Source organism: Triticum aestivum, chromosome 5D (assembly GCF_018294505.1).
Source record: "Triticum aestivum cultivar Chinese Spring chromosome 5D, IWGSC CS RefSeq v2.1, whole genome shotgun sequence".
Lineage (NCBI taxonomy): Eukaryota > Viridiplantae > Streptophyta > Magnoliopsida > Poales > Poaceae > Triticum > Triticum aestivum.
The window spans coordinates 41,286,370-41,306,782 of NC_057808.1; positions in this window are offsets into that span (position 1 = coordinate 41,286,370).

The window sequence follows — 20,413 nt, forward strand, 5'->3', positions numbered from 1 at the left end:
GGCGCACAACGGAAGGGATCGAGAGAGGAGAGGAATTTGGGATCGGGAGATGGGCCTTTGCTAGTCCGCCTAGGCAAGTGGGTGTTGCGCTGCTTCTCTCTCCGCTATTTTTTATTTCTTTTTTATTTAGAAAATAAACAGAGAACTAAAAGAAGTGAGGAAAATTCCCCTCGAGTTTTGAAGTGAGGATATTTCCCTTGGATCAATTTAAATGTGCTTAATCCAGGAACATATAGGATTTGGTCATGATGGAAGAATTTGAATTTAATTCAAAACAAATGTACACGGATCATTATGCCTCAGAGCTAGTCGAACGCTGCTCACTCCAATTCTGAAAAGGAATCTATAGAAGATGGGCAAGTTTGGTAAAATGACGAATATACACAAAGAAATAGTAGATGGGCAAGTCGTGTACACAAGGAAAAACTCGCGAATTTATTTCCATCACCGAAAAAACTCCCGTAGTTCCCGCAAGCACATCGAATGATTTCAATTAGAAGCACACGCCGTGCTCGCCGGTGGCAACGCATTGCCAGAGGCGCGGGGAGCAGGGGGAGCGAGGAGATCAGGGCGTGGGAGCATGCTTGTGTGGCGGCGCACAACGGAAGGGATCGAGAGAGGAGGGGAATTTGGGATCGGGAGATGGGCCTTTGCTAGGCCGCCTAGCCAAGTGGGTGTTGCACTGTTTCTCTCTCTTTGCTATTTTTTATTTCTTTTTAATTCAGAAAATAAACAGAGAACTAAAAGAAGTGAGGAAAGTCCCTCTCGAGTTTTGAAGTGAGGATATTTCCCCTGGATCAATTTAAATGTGCTGAATCCAGGAACATATAGGATTTGGTCATGATGGAAGAATTTGAATTTAATTCAAAACAAATGTACATGGATCACTATGCCTCAGAGCTAGCCGAACGCTGCTCCCTCCAATTCTGAAAAGGAATCTATAGAAGATGGGCAAGTTTGGTAAAATGACGAATATACACAAAGAAATAGTAGATGGGCAAGTCATGTACACAAGGAGAAACTCACTAATTTATTTCCATCACCGAAAAATACTCCCGTACTTCCCGCAAGCACATCGATTGATTTCAATTAGAAGAACACAATGTGTATGTTGCTGCCAAAAAATAAAAAGAGGAATGACCCTGTATGGACTCGGCCGGCGAGTGATGCGAAGAGGAAGCACGCCACACTTCTCAGATTGTTACTCCAACGGCACCTTATAAACGCTAGCTTCAAGATGATAGGAATAGGAATACTCCTAGACCAATCTGTCAAGAAGCATGGCCGGCGGCGAGTGGTAGCCAAGACCACCACGCCATGCACACATATCACCATCCACGTCAGCAATTGCCACCGTCTACAAGCGTTTTCAAGAACATGAACATATGCCGATGGGGATGGGAGCCGAGCTGAACACCCACATAAAATTGTATAAAACTCACGGGCACTCACAAAATTGCTGTTTGGAGCAACGATTTGAGTATATTTTCTCTTTTTTAAAAATAAAATTAGGTGCAAACAATCAAAACATCTTTGAAAAAATAGGTTCAAACAATCAAAACATGTATGCTCTACATGAAAAAAACTACACATTTGAGTTTTATTTTGTTTTTGCCAGAAACATAGTCATATTTCGGGTACAAAGACCAAGGAAGATCATATAAAAATACAACTACAAGTTAGAAAATCCACACTAGAAGTAGATACTCTATAGTGGAAAACAATGCATGCATTTGTAACTATTGTTGGCACCATTAAACTTGATTTGAGAAATTAAGCTTTAGTAATATGTCATCTTCAAGGTTTATGCTATTACTGCTTCTTTGCCGTGTGGAAATGCACTACAAGAAATATGTCAACTTGTGACCTTGACTATTGGTCACTGAAAGGTCATTGTTTTTCATTTGCGATCTTTCTGTGACCAAAGATACAATAGCAGAATCATTGTGTTACATCATCATATAACACATATACAATGGCAATCACAGTCTAGATACTCCAGGTCTCTTCAACTTCGCATTCCCCAGATTCCCAGCTTCCAAATCTGCAGCACAAAATCAACACCATGTTAATAGACCAAACTTGGTGTTACAACAGATGAATGATAACACAAATTGAGCTTGCTAGTACCATGTTTTTTGTTCTCCAACTAGTTAAAATGAGATACCCATTCATACAAGAAAACAGATACAAAGTGGAAGAGATACTGAAACAGATACACAAGATGAGATGTAGCAGGCAGATTCATCAAGTATATATCATGATGTGTATTCATCATATAGTTGTACCATTGCAAACCAAGAGATACCGAAACAGTGGAAGAGCAACAATTAATAGATTAGGCAGTAGGCTAATTTAATTGAGTGCAGCAACTTGGTTGTTGTTGTTGTTTTAGCAGCAGTGGCATACTCAAAATCTAACAAGTATTAGTATGCTGATGATGTGCTAGTGCTAGTATTAAAAAAGGATGAATTTGGCTACTGCAAGGAAATGAAAAACAAGGACAGAAATTCTTTCTTGCAAATTAACCACCACATGCATAGCATAGCTAGCTATTGACCCAAAGGAAAAAAACTGATGAAGCAGCAAGGCCATGACCACCACCAGGTGCATAGCTACTCTACCTAATGGGCCATTAGCAGAAAGCAAGCCGTTTAACACAACTGACAAACATCAACCATGGAATCTTGTTTTTCTCTCCCTCTCTCTACTGATTCGACACAATTCTGTAGAGTTGTAAACTGATTTTTGATAGAATAGACAGTCAATTTGTGTGCTGATTGGACCTAGTTTTAAAGAAACAAAAAGGATTGGCAGCATAGGGAGAGGGAGATGGACGTGCTACCTGCTGTTGCAGTGGTGCGTCGTGGTGGCCTGCTTGAGCTCCTCCTCCTAATGCTGCTCACTAACCTGCAGGACAAACAAGGCCATAGGTGAGCTGCAGCAAAGGCATTTCCTGATGATTTACTGAGTTCATGGCCACCTACAGAAATATTAGAGGGGCATGATAAGGAGTTGTAAAATATGAAGAGCCGCCTAGACCTATACCGAATGGTAATGCATATATTCAGGAATGTGAAGTTCACCAATTGTTCCAAAAAACAAGGAAAAATACTTCTTGATGTTCCAAGTGCAGCAGAATATATGCAAGTCCCAAGCATCCAGATGACTACTGTAGTCGATTGATAGCAGTAAATGTATACAAAAACAAACACTGCTTGACAATTGAGGTAATTAAACATTAAAGAACTCATTACATATGCTTTTCTTCATCCAGCGTGATAACATGTTATTGCCATGCTATTGTGATTAAAAGAGTAAGATTTCATCAAGCCTATGTCATGCATAACAGGAACATATTATAAAATACAGAATAGTAGTTCAGTGCCTTCAAGTGTTGAATGACTCATGGCACAGTAATAATCACAATAAACTATCAGTACATGTGTGGCTAGTTGCAAGGTGTCTATCATCAGACACATCATCATCACAGTAGGAGTAATCTAGTGTAGACAAATACCATGAGAGGATTGTTCACTGAATGGTAAATTGAGGGATTCAGTGCTAAGTCAAATGAAACCAAACCACGCAATTGCGAGCACCAGCCAAGCAATTCAATGAAGCAACGAGCAAGGTACTCTGGAACACGGGGAGGAGCGGTGGACGACAAAACCAATGGCACATGCATGGCTCTCTGGGGCGCAGAGCCAGCAGCTGCGTCCCTTCTGGGGTCCATGGCGCTCTGTCAATTGTTGTTGCGGTTCATATCATTGACGCTTCATTTCTGTTTGCAAGCAGTGCGTCGGCGGGCAGGAGGGGAAACGTGAGCCTGACCTGGAGTAAACAGGCATAAGAATGTATGTCAGATGCAGCCAAAAAACAAACAAGATGATTAATCATTGGCAACGAACAGTTGAAACTACACAAGCCTTCCATTTCCTTGTATGGCATGTTTGTTTAGGTTCCATACAGACATAGAAAGCATATATCAATCAAACTATACAAGTAGTAAAAATAAGAGGGTGTGCAAGCAAGAGATAATGTTCCACTGAAAAACTAGAGTATTGGCAAAGAATAGAGTATACAAGCTACACAAGTCTGTATACACTAGATTAGGAAATGAATGAGGGGACACCTGAAACTATACAAGTCTGTCTGTAATTTATACACCTGAAACTATACAAGACTAGATTAGGTAGTGTTCCACTGTTTCTTTCCATTTGCTTGGTAGGAATAGATAGATACATAGATAGATACATACATAGATAGAAAAAGAGCAGCACAAGTATCAAGTGAAAAAAATCAGTGGGTGGATTGATGTGTTCCACATGTGTTCAACCGTGGTAAAACTCACTATGCCGATCGATTGCGTACAGGTTCTGTGAGGCAATTGGAATAACATTTTCAGATGCACCTAGCTCCTTGATTGAGTGGGGAACCCTGATTAGTTTTTTCCCCATTATACTTCCTTCCTGAGGAATCCCAACTGTTATCTAAATTGAGTGGTGACAGAGTTGTATACAATACTACTCGGAAAATAGTAGTACAGGCAAGTAGTGTGTGTAATCCAAGGACAGCGCATAAAAACAAGAAGGATCTGCTTGGCCGGCACGCGCGAGTACTACAGTCAGTTAGTCATCTGGAGCTGGAATGACAGGGACAAAGTGAGCTGGAATGACAGGGACAAAATTCGCCGCCTCGGCGACGAGAGGATACTGAGCTCTTAGATACACAAGGATTGGTTCCACACAAGGCTATATTTTCTAGCTAATGCTCCTCTGTTCGTAAATAAAATTCAGCAACATATGCAGATTATTTGGCTGGACCAGTGGCTTAGGGCTGTACGATGTATAAATATCATACAAGTCAACACAGAAATAGAAAACTATTACAGTATATACAATACATATACAGAGTGTACTGACATACCTGAACAACGTACTTCCCATATTTATCTTCAGTCAAAGCAAAAGCATGCTGCACAATTTCATTCATCACAGTACTTTGAGTCGCCGGTTTACGGCAATGCTCCAAAACTCTCTGCAAATACATATTACAATCTTCTTCTTAGTTCAAAAGGGATTAAACTAACACTTTAAAAAGAAAAAGAATGTGCAATTTTTGTACCTGAATAACTCTACAGCCATATTGGTGAGTACAAAGCTTACAAATTTGTGATAGTATAGGCTCTATAACAAATGGAATGCGATCTTCAGGAACACACTCAATGCACTTCTGGATTACATGGTTGCCATTCTGATCACCGATACAATCCAGAACAGAATGCATGAGCTCATGAACTATAGCAATCTTTGTGTCCATATCAACTACCTCGATAACCTGTCAATACTAAATATTAGAATTTTATAATTTAAAGCATGCTAAAGATATATAAAACTCCATTGCAAATGTGCCATGTCAATCAAAACCCCAACGGATGAGAACTACCATTCAATGCAACAACTCTTAGAAGTGAAGAACAGGTGCTCCAAAATGAGTAGAAAGGGAGCATGCTGACATCTATACAAAATTACAAACCAATAATGATCTACTACTCAATGGAACGGGGTAAGAAAAACACCAGTCAATAAATTTAGTACTTCAAAAGGACTAAAACTCAACAATGCAGCACTATCTCTGAACCTAACCTTTGTTTAGTATGGGTATTATAAATGAATGAGTTGGTCATCACAATGTCAAATGCCATTGGAAGACAATAAATCAGGTCATCACATAAGAACAATTGGATGGCCTCGTGAACAACCAAGTGAAAGTGCGTTATATCGACTAGAGGGGGGGTGAATAGGCGATTTTTATGAATTCTTCACTGAGGAATTTGCTGGTGAGGAAATTCCTAAATGAAGAACTACTTGCAGCGGAATAAGTACTCAAAAGTAAACCTAACAGAATACAAGCACAGTCATCATGATGAAATGAAGACAGGCACAGAGTACAGAAAGCGTAAACACAGGATAACGCAAGATGAAGACAAACAGACTGAAGAAATTGATCTGAGGAAATTGAGAAAGTCTTCAGTCAAAGTCTTCAAACACAGATATGAACAAGCACACAACACAGTAATGAGGAAATGAAAGAGTTGAGGAATGGCTTGGTGAAGACAATGATTTGGTAGACCAGTTCCAACTGCTGTGACAGTTGTATGTCTGGTTGGAGCGGCTAGGTATTCAAACCTGAGGACACACAGTCCCGGACACCCAGTCCTGAACACGCAGTCCAGGACACCTAGTCCTCACCGTATTCTCCTTGAGCTAAGGTCACACAGACCTCGCCCAATCACTTGTGGTAAGTCTTCAGGTGACTTCCAAACCTTCACAAACTCGGTCACTCGGCGATCCACAATTCCTCTTGGATGCTCTAGACCATGACACCTAACCGTCTGGAAGATGCACACAAAGGTAACAAGCGTCGGATCCACGCAGGATCAATCTCTTCAGTGATGCTCAATCACTTTGGGTTGTAGGTGTTTGGGTTTTGGTTTGGGTTTTTCCTCACTTGATGATTTTCGCTCAAAGTCCTCGAGGATGGGATGCTCTCAAATGACAAGTGTCAGTTTCTCTCGGAGCAGCCAACCAGCTAGTGGTTGTAGGGGGCGGCTATTTATAGCCTAGGGAGCAGCCCGACATGATAAGACATAAATGCCCTTCAATAATATGACCGTTAGGTGGGTAGATATTTTGGGACAACTGGCGCGTAGCACAGCAACGGTCGGAATTTTGAGTGTCTAATTCCTCAGGGCTATCATGTTCCTCACTGTGTAGGCAATCCGCACTGGCGAATTCCTAACTCCTCAGTCAGAACAAATTCCTCAGAGACCAGAAGAACTTCGTCTCTGTCACTGAAGAAATTGACTGAACTGATATGAGATTTCCAATGGCTTCACTCGAAGGGATTGGTAGGTGTAGGATTTTGAGTTGAGCATCACATGGAAATTTTTCCTTAGTATTTCCTCGACCCCCTTTAACAGTACGGTGTTTCCTATGACTCAAGAAAGAGAAAATGAAACTACGAAAACAAAAGTCTTCACGCTTCATGTTCCTCGAATGATTGCCAAGTCTTCAAGGTCACACCAATTTCTTCACTTTCAAAGTCTTCAGAAAGTCTTCAGAAATCCAAAGTCTTCAGTCGAAGAACTTCATTTTTAGGGGTCGACTTTCTCTGTAAATATCAAACTCCTCATAGACTTATAGACCTGTGTACACTCACAAACGCATCAGTCCCTTAACCTATAAGTCTTCAATACACCATAATCACTAAGGGGCACTAGATGCACTTACAATCTCCCCCTTTTTGGTGATTGATGACAATATAGGTTAAGTTTTCAACGGGGATAAACATATGAAGTGTAAATACTGATATTGAGGAATTTGATTGCAAGATATAGAAGAACTCCCCCTGAAGATGTGCATAGTGAGGAATTTGCTTTTGAAGCAATGCACACTTGAAGAGTATAATCATGGAGATCTCCCCCTATATCTTGTAATTCATACACGCATTTGACATATAATACGAAGAATTTGAAATGCATGATGAAATATGGTGACTGATGTAATTCAGCATGCGTGCATTGACATTAATGAGGAATAGGCATGCAGAAGAACTCAGCAAAAGTATCAGGTCACCATAGAGTTTAAGTTTACAACTCGATCCAGCAAAGTCATCAGAAGAACGAGAGTTGTAACTTAGAAAAAAATGCCCATATAGAATAGACCCGCTTGAAGACTAACTCAAATTTCTCCCCCTTTGTCATCGAATGACCAAAAGGGTTGAAAATGAGGACTAACGCCCCTGAAGAATATCAAGTCGATGGAGGAGCGCCAACGTTGTTGGGGTCGTTTGTCGTTGTAGGGCCTGCCGCAGTGTCGTCCAAGTCTTCATGCTCGTCCGTGTCGCGCGATGAAGAATATGAACTGGCGACAAAGGGAGGAACCTTGACCTTCTTGTATTTCTTCGGTGGAGGAGCAGACCAGTCAAAATCTTCTTTGACACCCATTTGCTTCAGATCTTCTTCATAATAGAATTGTGACAGAATAGCCCAGGTGCGATCGAAGACTTCATGGAGGTAGTAGTGGTTTTTCTTCACTGCATTATGTGTAGCAGTCATGTTGTGAAGAATTGAACCAAACTGACGCTTAACCCATTTGTGGTTTCGATCCACCTTCTGGTGAAGACTAAGAAGCAGCTCACGTTCAGTCATTACACGAGGAGCAGTGGCTTGAGGATTTGGCTTGGATGCATTGGCAGCAGAATCATGAGTGGCAGAGTCATCATTGGTGGAGTAAGATGCAGCCTTGCGGAACTGACCATCCAATGGACGAATGCCTTCATCAATAACAGCTGGTACCTTGCCCTTCTCATCAGTTGAGGAATAAGTCTGCTTGAGGACTTCAATCGGGGGCAAGTAGCTGAGGTGATTCTGAAAACCAGCTTTATAGTTGAGTGAAGACCTTGTCCTGAGGAATCTCATGATCCAAGGAGCATAAGGCTTCAGCTCAAACGGAGAAAGTGCAGCAGTTGCTAGAGTCCTCATGAAGAAATCGTGAAAGTTGACAGGAATGCCATGTATGATGTTGAACAACAGATTCTTCATCATGCCAACGATGTCTTCATCATTTGAGTCATGGCCTTTGATTGGGCACATAGTCTTCGTCAGAATGCGATAGACTGTTCTTGGCACATAGAGAAATTCCCTCACGAGGAATTTGGTCCTTGGGGCTTGACCGGGGAGCACTTGCATAAAATGAGCATTCAGCTCAGGCTCTTGGTACAGGCAACGAGCTCCTTCAGGTGGTGGACTGATTGGCAGGGCGTGAAGAAATTCAGAGGCCGGTGCCTTATAGTGAGTGTTTTCGGTCATCCAGTCCAGCACCCAAGAGTTGATATCATTAGCATCACCTGTGATGTGCAGGGTTGCGTAAAACTGAAGAATGAGCTCTTCATTCCAATCAACTATGTCAGTGCAAAAGTTGAGGAGGCCTGCGTCATGAAGCACATTGAGGACAGGTGAGAAGCATGGCAGTGATTCCATGTCCACATGAGGAATATGCTCGTGGTCGAAGACTTTGTCCTTGTTGAATAGCAGTGAAGAATAGAAATTTGCCTGGCTGGCAGTCCAGAAGCGCTTTCTTCTGAGACGAGCACAATCATAGGGATTGTAATCACTGAAGAATACGTGCTCGCCAAAGAATTCTCCAGCTCTGAATTTTTGCTTCTTTGAGAATGGATCCTTTGGCTTGGGCTGAGGAGTGTCAGTCAATTGCATTATCACCTCAGGAATCGCAATCTCAGGTTCAGCAGGCTGAGGAATTTCAGGCTCTTCTGCTTCAGTGGCAGCCTAGGTCTTCAATTCTTCATTTACCTTTTCATCAGCACTAGTGGCTGGAATTTCTTCATGGACAGATGGGGTTGCATGAGGTTCTTCAGATCCCATTTGTACTTCAGTAGCAGCAGGGGACTGAGGAATTGCTTGAAGTGGAGTGAACAAAGGAGAGTTGGGGTGCTGACTTTCCCAAAAGTCATCATTCAGCACAGGTGTGGTGCAGCCAATGTCCACATCCTCATCTTCCATTTCTTCAACGCCGGCCTCTTCAGCAGTAAACTGAGGCATAGGCGAGGAAACAACCGGTGTTGAAGGGATAGTATCCACTTCAATTTCTTCATCCATCTGCTCTGATTCAGCAGCAGAGGGAATGTCATCATCAAATCCATTGGGGATCACATAATCCTCATCAAAAGGAACAAGGTCCTTTGATGGCATAGCTGAAATAGGAATAGCATCAATGGGATTTGCAAACGAGCTTGTCATAGGCTTCATCTTCTTCGGAGCTGAAGAATCTGATGAAGTTGATGCCTTCCTTTTCTTCACAGTTGCACGCTCTGCAGCCTTTGTCTTCTTCACATCTGATGCAGATGGAAGGATCGGAGTTGGTGTAGGCGCAGGAGGAGCAGAGGAATTTGGTTGAATTTCTTCAGGCGCAACCGATGCAGTTGCCCTGACTTCTTCATTTTCTTCAGGCGCACCACTAGTGGATGCCCTGGCAGTTTCTTCAGCGGCTGGAATGCAGTCATCAGCCCTGGTACTTTCATTTTCTTCAACAGCCTGATTGTCATCAGCGGTGCTGGCATGTTCTTCAGTGGGCTGAGGAGATGCTTCAGCCGGTGTAACTTCAATGTGCACAGGAGCAGTAGCACTTGAAGTGAAAGTCTTCGTCAGATTGACGAATCGGACCTTGGCGCCCTTCCAGTCAGCATGGTAACGATCAAATTCATCACTTAGTTGCTTTATTTCAGCTTGCAAAGCAATGAGTTGATCAGGGGTAAGAGTGGGGACATTGTCCTTTAGGTAGCGCTGCTTCTTGTACTGCGCTTTCTTCAGTCTTCTTCCTTCTTGAAATTTCCACTTTTCTTCTTCAATGAAGGCAGTCAAAACATGACTTTGACCAAGAGTGAGGTTCATCTCCGGCAAAGGCGTGTTTGGGTCCTTGTGCCATAAATCGATGAATTCGAGGATCAACTTAGGATCCAGTAGCATTGGCACATTGCTGCCTTTGGCTCTAGCGGCCCTGGCTTGCCTGTCTCTGATGATTTGGGCAAGTTCTTCATCATCAGCCTCATCGTCATCAGAGGGCACTTGAAAGGCGACCTGCTTCTTGTGAGGACTTGGGCGGGAGCCTCGTCCAGCAGTGGCCTTTGTCTTCAGCAGAGAGGGGCCAGTTGAAGAATGTGGTGCAGCTGAGGAACTGGCAGATGCTCCTGAGGCAATTGAGATGCCTGTAGTCCTTTGGCACGAGGCAAGATGCACAGGCGCTGAGGACATGGTTGGAGCAACTAAGGATTTTGGCGGAGGAGCTGAGGACTTGGAAGGTGCAGGAGCAGCTTGAGGAGTAGGCCTTGAGGGTTTTGAGGAATCTGGCCGTGAGGGCATTGCTGAGGAACTGGGCCGTGAGGGCATTGTGGGTGAAGCACTTGGCTTGTGAGCAGGCTTCTTAGCCATGGCCTTTTTCGGCTTGCTAGCAGAGGCCTCAGCAGTGGCAGCAGCAGCAGCAGAGTCTTCATTGAATTTCCTCACTGCTTCCTTTGCTTGTTTGCCAATTTGGCCTGGCGCCTTGCCCATTCATCAGGATAATCCTCACCACGCTTGAGGCTGGAGGGATCAGATATTTGGCCAGGTGCCAATGGAGGTCTTGGGCAGGGAGGATTAAGAGCGAATTTCTTCATATACTTGGGAGTAACATATCTGTACTCCCTCCACTCTCGTGCCCATCTCCTCTCAATCCTTTGGATGCGCACTTTGCGCGAATTTTTGTCCTCCTTACCAAACTTGGCCTCATCAGGAGTGCAGTACCCAGCATAAAGATCATCAGGGATCTCGAAAGCAGTGTTGACCTCAGCCCTCTTTCCTCCTTTCTGCGGCTTCTTACCATCAGCCATTTTCTTCATCTGAGGAATATGAACAACTGAAGTTTCTGAAGAGGTGTGCAACTTTTCTTCGAGGAACGCTGCAAATGAGTTAAGTTGATGAGAACCTAGTGATTTAGCAGCGGACATGAGTACCTGTGAACAGAGTATAGTTGCGAGGAATTTGGAGAGGTCATATGCGTTCTCAGAAGTTTTTTTTTCTTCAAAAAAGAACAAATTTGAGGAATTTGACCAGATGAATCTTGAAGAATTTCACTAAGCCTTCTTTGTCTTAGGTTCCAGATTTGTACAGATCAAGAATCCGCACAATTGAGGAATCTTGAAGAAAAAAATCATTGCTTAGAGAAACGAGTCAAGAGCAGATGACATGTGAGGTGTTCAGTGTGTGAAGATTTGAAGAATAAACACCTTTGAAGTTTTTCAAGAAAACATTCGAATCAAAGAGGGTAGTAAAAGTAACTTTTAATTACCCTAGATGAAGAACACGACGAACTGTAAGGTGTAGATGTGAAGTTCGTCAGCTCAGATCTTCCACGCCCTAACTCGGCAGAGGAAGACAACTACGGCGGCGGCGGAGTGAAGAAATCTGCAACCGGCACGAGTACGACGGCGACGAGGTCGAGGCAGTGAAGCTCTTCCTCACCGGCGACGATGAAGTAGCGGCGGCGCTAGGGTTTGAGAAGCTCGAGCGGGAGAGACGACGAGCGGAGTAAAAGTGAAGTGAGGAAGGGGAGGGGTATATATAGCCGCGGTGAAAAACTGTTTGCCCGAAGAATTTGGACGAACGTGCCCCTGACCCTTCTCATTCGCTTGACAAGTGTCACCCACGCACTGAGAGGTGGCGATCGTGTGAGATCGTGGGTGAAAAGATAAGTATTTCGTGGAATGCGGAACGGTTTGAGCGGCAAAGCCGAAAATTTAGATTAGATATGTCAAAAGTTCCTTTCGCAATTTCTTCAGCTGACAAGGACACATTGAAGATTTTGAACGAGTTTCAAATAGAACGCACATGAATAATTAGTGAATAGATTGGGTTGAGTATAGCATAGAGGGGGAAGGGTCCGATCACATTCACTTAGCAGAAAAAAGCAACTTGAAGAAATAGCTATAAGTGAATGCTGTAGAGGACATAAACTCTATATATGTATATAGCCAATGAAGAGAAACATTGGAAAAAATGAAGACAATGAAAAGTTGAAGAATTTGAACAACTAAGGAATTTCAAAAGACTGAAGAAAAACTCAAATTGAAGATTTTTAACTTTTGGTGGTGGCGTGACCCACCGTATAAGAATGATGATTTCAGACACCGCGTACAATTGTCGTAGGGTTCAGACAATCAAATTCTTCGTTAATTTCATCACACTTAGTGTGTTAGTCTTCATTGATTGAAGAAAAACGTTTCTTCGCGTGTTGCACATCTAAGTCATCAATTTTGCATAAGTGTTAGGATGAGTGTCCTTTTCAAAGAACATTCGAAGATTCTAGGATATTTAGCTCACACCGCAACTTGCTAAATCTCTTCTCATCCAAGGGCTTAGTGAAGATATCGGCTAGCTGTTCTTCAGTCTTCACATGCTCAATAGAAATGTCGCCCTTCAACACATGATCACGAAGAAAATGATGACGAATCTGAATGTGCTTGGTCTTCGAGTGCTGAACTGGGTTATGAGCAATGTTGATGGCACTCTCATTGTCGCAGTAGAGAGGCACATTTTTCACGTTGATGCCATAGTCCTTGAGTGTTTGCTTCATCCATAGCAATTGAGCACAGCACGATCCAGCAGCAATGTACTCAGCTTTAGCAGTAGACAGTGATACGCAGTTCTGTTTCTTAGAGGACCAACAGACTAAAGATCGTCCGAGGAAATGGCATGTGCCAGATGTTGACTTGCGGTCCACACGATCACCAGCATAGTCAGAGTCTGAATATCCAATGAGATCAAAAGCCGAGCCCTTGGGGTACCATAATCCAAGTGTTGGTGTGTGAGCTAGATATCGAAGAATATGCTTCACAGCCTTATGGTGTGATTCCTTCGGTGTAGCTTGAAATCGGGCACACATGCAAACACTAAGCATAATATCTGGCCTAGATGCACATAGGTACAATAAAGAGCCAATCATGGAGCGGTATACCTTTTGGTCGAAGTCTATACCATTTTCATCAGTGCATATATGACCATTGGTGGGCATTGGAATTTTGACCCCTTTGCAATCTTGCATGCCGAATTTCCTCAATACATCCTTGAGGTATTTTTCCTGAGATATGAATATGCCATTGCGCTGTTGACGAATTTGAAGACCTAAAAAGAATTTCAACTCTCCCATTATTGACATTTGATATTCTTCACTCATCATATAGGCAAATTCATCACTGTAACGTTGGTCACTACAGCCAAAAATAATATCATCAACATATATTTGGCACACAAACAATTCACCATCATAAGATTTAGTGAAAAGAGTTGGGTCAAGTGAACCGGGTTTGAAGCCTTTCTTCATGAGGAATTCCTTCAAAGTGTCATACCACGCCCGAGGGGCCTGCTTGAGGCCATACAGGGCCTTGTTGAGTCTGAAGACTTTGTCAGGATGCTTCGGATCTTCAAAACCTGGGGGTTGAGCAACATACACTTCTTCCTCAAGCTTACCATTGAGGAATGCACTTTTCACATCCATTTGATATAAGGTGATATCATGATGGTTAGCATAAGCAAGTAATATGCGAATAGCCTCAAGTCTAGCAACAGGTGCAAAAGTTTCATCGAAATCAATTCCTTCAACCTGTGTGTAGCCTTGAGCTACAAGTCGTGCCTTATTCCTCACCACAAGGCCATTTTCATCTTGCTTGTTGCGGTAGATCCATTTTGTGCCAATGATGTTGTGCTTGCGAGGTTCTGGACGTTTGACCAGTTCCCAGACGTTGTTGAGCTCGAACTGGTGTAATTCTTCTTGCATAGCTTGAATCCACTCAGGTTCCATAAATGCTTCATCTACCTTAGTGGGCTCTGTGATAGAGACAAAAGCAAAGTGCCCACAAAAGTTAGACAAATGTGAAGCTTTTGAGCGTGTGAGAGGACCTGGTGCTTTAATGTCATCGATGATCTTCTCGATTTGCACTTCGTTTGCAACGCGAGGATGAGCGGGTTTTCGTCGAGGAATTTGATCAGCATTTTCTTCAGGTGCATTTTCCTCAGCACCATTTTCTTCAGGTGCACCAGCTCGGCGTTCTTCACGATCTGGAATGAATTCTTCAGCAGATTCTTCGGTAGGAATGACATCCTCGGTAGCTTTGAACTTGATATATTCCTCAGGTGCTGGTTTATCTATCACGGAAGGTAGGTGCTCTCTTTGCGAGCCATTAGTTTCATCGAACCGCACATCTACAGTTTCAACAACCTTGTGAATAACGTTGTTGAAGACTTTGTAGGTGTGCGAGTCCTTTCCGTAACCAAGCATAAAACCTTCATGTGCTTTCGGTGCAAATTTTGAGTTGTGATGAGGAAATCTAATCCAACATTTAGCACCGAAGACTTTCAAATAACTCACATTGGGTTTCTTGTCAGTGAGGAGTTCATAAGCAGTCTTCTTGAAGAATTTGTGAAGATATACCCTGTTGATGATGTGGCAAGCAATATCAATTGCCCCAATCCAGAAATGACGAGGCGTCTTGTACTCATCAAGCATAGTGCGAGCCATCTCAACAAGAGTCCTGTTCTTGCGCTCCACGACGCCATTCTGCTGAGGAGTATAAGGAGCAGATAACTCATGAGTAATACCAAGTTCATCAAGATAGTCATCAAGACCAGAATTCTTGAACTCAGTTCCATTGTCACTTCTTATGTGCTTGATCTTCACACCAAAGTTGGTTGAAGCCCTCGAGGAGAATCGTTTGAAGACTTCCTTCACTTCATGTTTATAAGTGACAATATGCACCCATGTGTAACGAGAGTAATCATCAACAATAACAAAGCCATATAGAGATGCTTCATTTGCAAATGCAGAATAGTGATTAGGACCAAAGAGATCCATGTGAAGCAATTCAAATGGTCGAGTGGTAGTCATGATATTCTTCGCCGGATGCTTGGCCTTTGTCATCTTTCCAGCTTCACAGGCTCCGCACAAGTGATCCTTGAGGAATTTTACATTTTCAATGCCAATGACATGCTTCTTCTTCGCGAGCATGTACAAATTCCTCATGCCAGCATGACCAAGTCGTCGATGCCAAAGCCAGCCTTCTAAAGCGCAAGTAAGCATACGGCCGGTTGCGGTCCTGTAGAGAAATCAACAATATACAAGTCTCCTCTCCTAAAGCCTTCGAAGACTTTGGAATTCTCAGCTTCCAAGACCACAACACAACGTATTTGCCAAAGACAACAACCATATCAAGATCACAAAGCATTGAGACAGATATGAGGTTGTATCCTAAGGACTCGACAAGCATGACTTTGTCCATGTGCCGATCCTTTGTGATAGCAACCTTACCTAGACCCAATACCTGACTTTTGCCTTTGTCAGCGAAGATGATATGCTTCAAATGTGATGGAGCTAGAGGAGTATCCATTAATAGATTCTTGTCACGAGTCATGTGATTTGTACATCCACTATCGAGGACCCACTCATTTGCTTTGGGTTGAGCATCCTGCAGATGAATTAGTGCAACTTACAATCTCATATACTTCATCAGTGAAGAATATGACATCAATTTCATCAGATCGATTTCATCAAGCAATAGAACAGATAAAGCAATATGAGGACGTATGAAATGAAAGTTCATTTCATCATGATTAGCCTGCGTCCTTTCAGGCAATTTCAGGTCTCTAGCAAATTCTTCAGACGGCTTTAAGCACGTCTGGAGACCTGACCCTGCATAAGAGGTTAGTTCTTTTTCTTCACCACCCACATCTGAAGGGGTGGCAAAGAATTCATCATTCTGTGAGCACCATATGAGAAAGTTGGCATAGAAGCCAGTCCACTTCGTTTCACATAAGAGGGGTTAGGATAAGCATATGAATAAGCAGAGAAATTCTTCGAGGACTTATGAACATAATGGTTAGAAGAATAATTCTCATATTCATAGCCCTTAGCTCTACCCTGCGAAACAGAGGGGTTAGCACGATATTGATCATAAGAGGACTTTGATCCTTTTGAGGAATTTGATCCACGTGAGGAATTTGGTCCATAAGAGGACTTGGATCCATATGAAGAATTTGGTCCATAAGAGGACTTGGATCCATATGAAGAATTTGGTCCATATGAAGAATTTGATCTGGGGTTCCTATTCTTCACAGGTGGTGTCATGAGGACATTCACCTGAAGACTTTCAAGGCACCTTTTGGGAACCCAGATTTTCTCATAGGAGAACCGTTCCTGTAGTTAGTACCAACATATCTAGCAAATACTTCACCACTCTGATTTTTGAACAGTTTATAGTTGGAGTCAAATGACTCATCAGAAGAATGAGGAGATTCACAAGTAAAGCCAGATAAATTTGATGGATCAACTGGAGGTCCCTTTGCAGCAACCCATGAGGTTTTGGGGTACTGCTCAGGCTTCCAATATGTACCATCAGCATTGAGTTTCCTCTCAAAGGCAATACCCTCTTTCCTAGGGTTCCTGTTGAGGATCTGCTTTTTGAGCACATCACAAAGAGTCTGATGCCCTTTGAGGCTTTTGTACATGCCTGTCATGTACAATTCCTTCAGCCCTGCATCGTTAGTGATACTAGCAATGTCCTCAGATGAGGAATTAGTGATAGCAGAGACAGGTGAAGAATTTGTAGCATTAGAAGCATTTGAACTTTCAGGTGAAGAATTAGCAGATTCACGTTCAATGCACTTCAAACATGGAGGAACAAATTCTTCCTGAGAAGCATTGATTTGTTGAGCAAGTAATGAATCGCGCTCCTTCTGAAGATCTTCATAACTCACTCTTAGCTTTTCAAGATCTTGCTTCCTTTGAAGAAATTCATAGGAAAGTTTCTCATGATCAGATAAGAGAGTGTTATGATTTCCTTGAAGGTTGTTAAGCCTGGACTGAAGTCTCTGAAGATTTTCAGTCAAGATTTTAGTGCGATCCATTTCTTCACCGAACATATCATCACTTTTATCTAGCATGTTTTGAACCTTTTCCAAGGCATTTTGTCGTTTCACAGCAATCTTAGCAAGTTTAGAGTAGCTGGGTTTGAGGTTTTCATCAGATTCATACTCACTGGATTCAGAGGAGGAATATTCGAGTACCTTGGCACCCTTTGCCATGAAGCAATAGGTGGGAGCGTAGTCATCATTGCCTTCATCAGCATTGTTGGTGGAGTCATTTTCTTCAGTGTTGAAGATGGACTTGCTGACGAATGCAGTAGCGAGAGCTAGACTCGCCACACTAGACTCGGACTCCTCAGATGCCTCCTCTTCCTCATTTTCCTCAGATCCAGCCTCAGAGTCCATTTCCTTGCCAATGAATGCCCGAGCCTTCTTGGAGCTGCTCTTCTTGTGAGATGAAGACTTCGAGGATTTTGATGATGAAGACTTTGAGGATTTCTTCTTCTTCTTCGCATCATCAGAACTGTAATCCTTGTATTTCTTCTTCTTTGATTCCTTTTCCCACTGAGGACAATCTTGAATGTAGTGACCAGGTTTCTTGCACTTGTGACATAGCCTCTTCTTGTAGTCACTGGTTGAGGAATCATAGCTCCTTGAGGATTTTCCAAAGCGACCACATCTTGAGAACTTTTGAAATTTCTTCACGAGCAGTGCTAGCTCCTGGCTCAATTCTTCAGGATCACCAAGGCTGCTAGCAGAGTCTTCATCTTCAAACTCAGAGACTGCCTTGGCCTTCAGAGCATGTGATCTGCCGTAGCTCGAACCATAGAGATCTCTCTTCTCAGCAAGCTGGAACTCATGAGTGTTTAGCCTCTCGAGGATATCAGCGGGATCAAGTGACTTGTAATCAGCATGTTCTTGAATCATCAGTGCCAGAGTGTCAAATGACGAATCAAGCGACCTCAGCAATTTCTTCACCACCTCACGGTCGGTGATGTCTGTGGCGCCAAGCGCTTGAAGCTCATTTGAGATGTCAGTGAGGCGATCGAAGGTTTGCTGAACATTTTCATTGTCGAGTCTTTTGAAGCGGTTGAAGAGATTGCGAAGAACGTCAACACGAGAGTCACGTTGAGTTGAGACTCCTTCATTCACTTTGGACAACCTATCCCAGATAAGCTTAGCAGTTTCCAAAGCACTCACTCTCCCATACCGCCCTTTGCTCAGATGGCCACATATGATATTCTTCGCTTGAGAATCGAGTTGCTTGAATCTCTTCACATCAGTAGCGTTCAGAGAAGGTGTGACTGATGGAACACCATTTTCCACAACATACCAGAGATCGTTGTCAATTACCTCAAGATGCATTCGCATCTTATTCTTCCAGTAGGGGTAGTCCGTTCCATCGAAGGTAGGACACCCAGCACAGACCTTGATCATACCTACGGTCGACAAAACTAAAACTCCAGGCGGTTAAACCAAAATCACACAAAACAAGGGAGTACCTCGCTCTGATACCAATTGAAAGTGCGTTATATCGACTAGAGGGGGAGTGAATAGGCGATTTTTATGAATTCTTCACTGAGGAATTTGCTGGTGAGGAAATTCCTAAATGAAGAACTACTTGCAGCGGAATAAGTACTCAAAAGTAAACATAACAGAATACAAGCACAGTCATCATGATGAAATGAAGACAGGCACAGAGTACAGAAAGCGTAAACACATGATAACACAAGATGAAGACAAACAGACTGAAGAAATTGATCTGAGGAAATTGAGAAAGTCTTCAGTCAAAGTCTTCAAACACAGATATGAACAAGCACACAACACAGTAATGAGGAAATGAAAGAGTTGAGGAAATAGAACCAGTAGACTTGGTGAAGACAATGATTTGGTAGACCAGTTCCAACTGCTGTGACAGTTGTACGTCTGGTTGGAGCGGCTAGGTATTCAAACCTGAGGACACACAGTCCCGGACACCCAGTCCTGAACACGCAATCCAGGACACCTAGTCCTCACCGTATTCTCCTTGAGCTAAGGTCACACAGACCTCGCCCAATCACTCGTGGTAAGTCTTCAGGTGACTTCCAAACCTTCACAAACTCGGTCACTCGGCGATCCACAATTCCTCTTGGATGCTCTAGACCATGACGCCTAACGGTCTGGAAGATGCACAGTCTTCAAAGGTAACAAGCGTCGGATCCACGCAGGATCAATCTCTTCAGTGATGCTCAATCACTTTGGGTTGTAGGTGTTTGGGTTTTGGTTTGGGTTTTTCCTCACTTGATGATTTTCGCTCAAAGTCCTCGGAGGATGGGATGCTCTCAAATGACAAGTGTCAGTTTCTCTCGGAGCAGCCAACCAGCTAGTGGTTGTAGGGGGCGGGTATTTATAGCCTAGGGAGCAGCCCGACATGATAAGACATAAATGCCCTTCAATAATATGACCGTTAGGTGGGTAGATATTTTGGGACAGCTGGCGCGTAGCACAGCAACGGTCGGAATTTTGAGTGTCTAATTCCTTAGGGCTATGATGTTCCTCACTGTGTAGGCAATCCGCACTGGCGAATTCCTAACTCCTCAGTCAGAACAAATTCCTCAGAGACCAGAAGAACTTCGTCTCTGTCACTGAAGAAATTGACTGAACTGATATGAGATTTCCAATGGCTTCACTCGAAGGGATTGGTAGGTGTAGGATTTTGAGTTGAGCATCACATGGAAATTTATCCTTAGTATTTCCTCGACCCCCTTTAACAGTACGGTGTTTCCTATGACTCAAGAAAGAGAAAATGAAACTACGAAAACAAAGTCTGCACGCTTCATGTTCCTCCAATGATTGCAAAGTCTTCAAGGTCACACCAATTTCTTCACTTTCAAAGTCTTCAGAAAGTCTTCAGAAAGCGAAAGTCTTCAGTCGAAGAACTTCATTTTTAGGGGTCGACTTTCT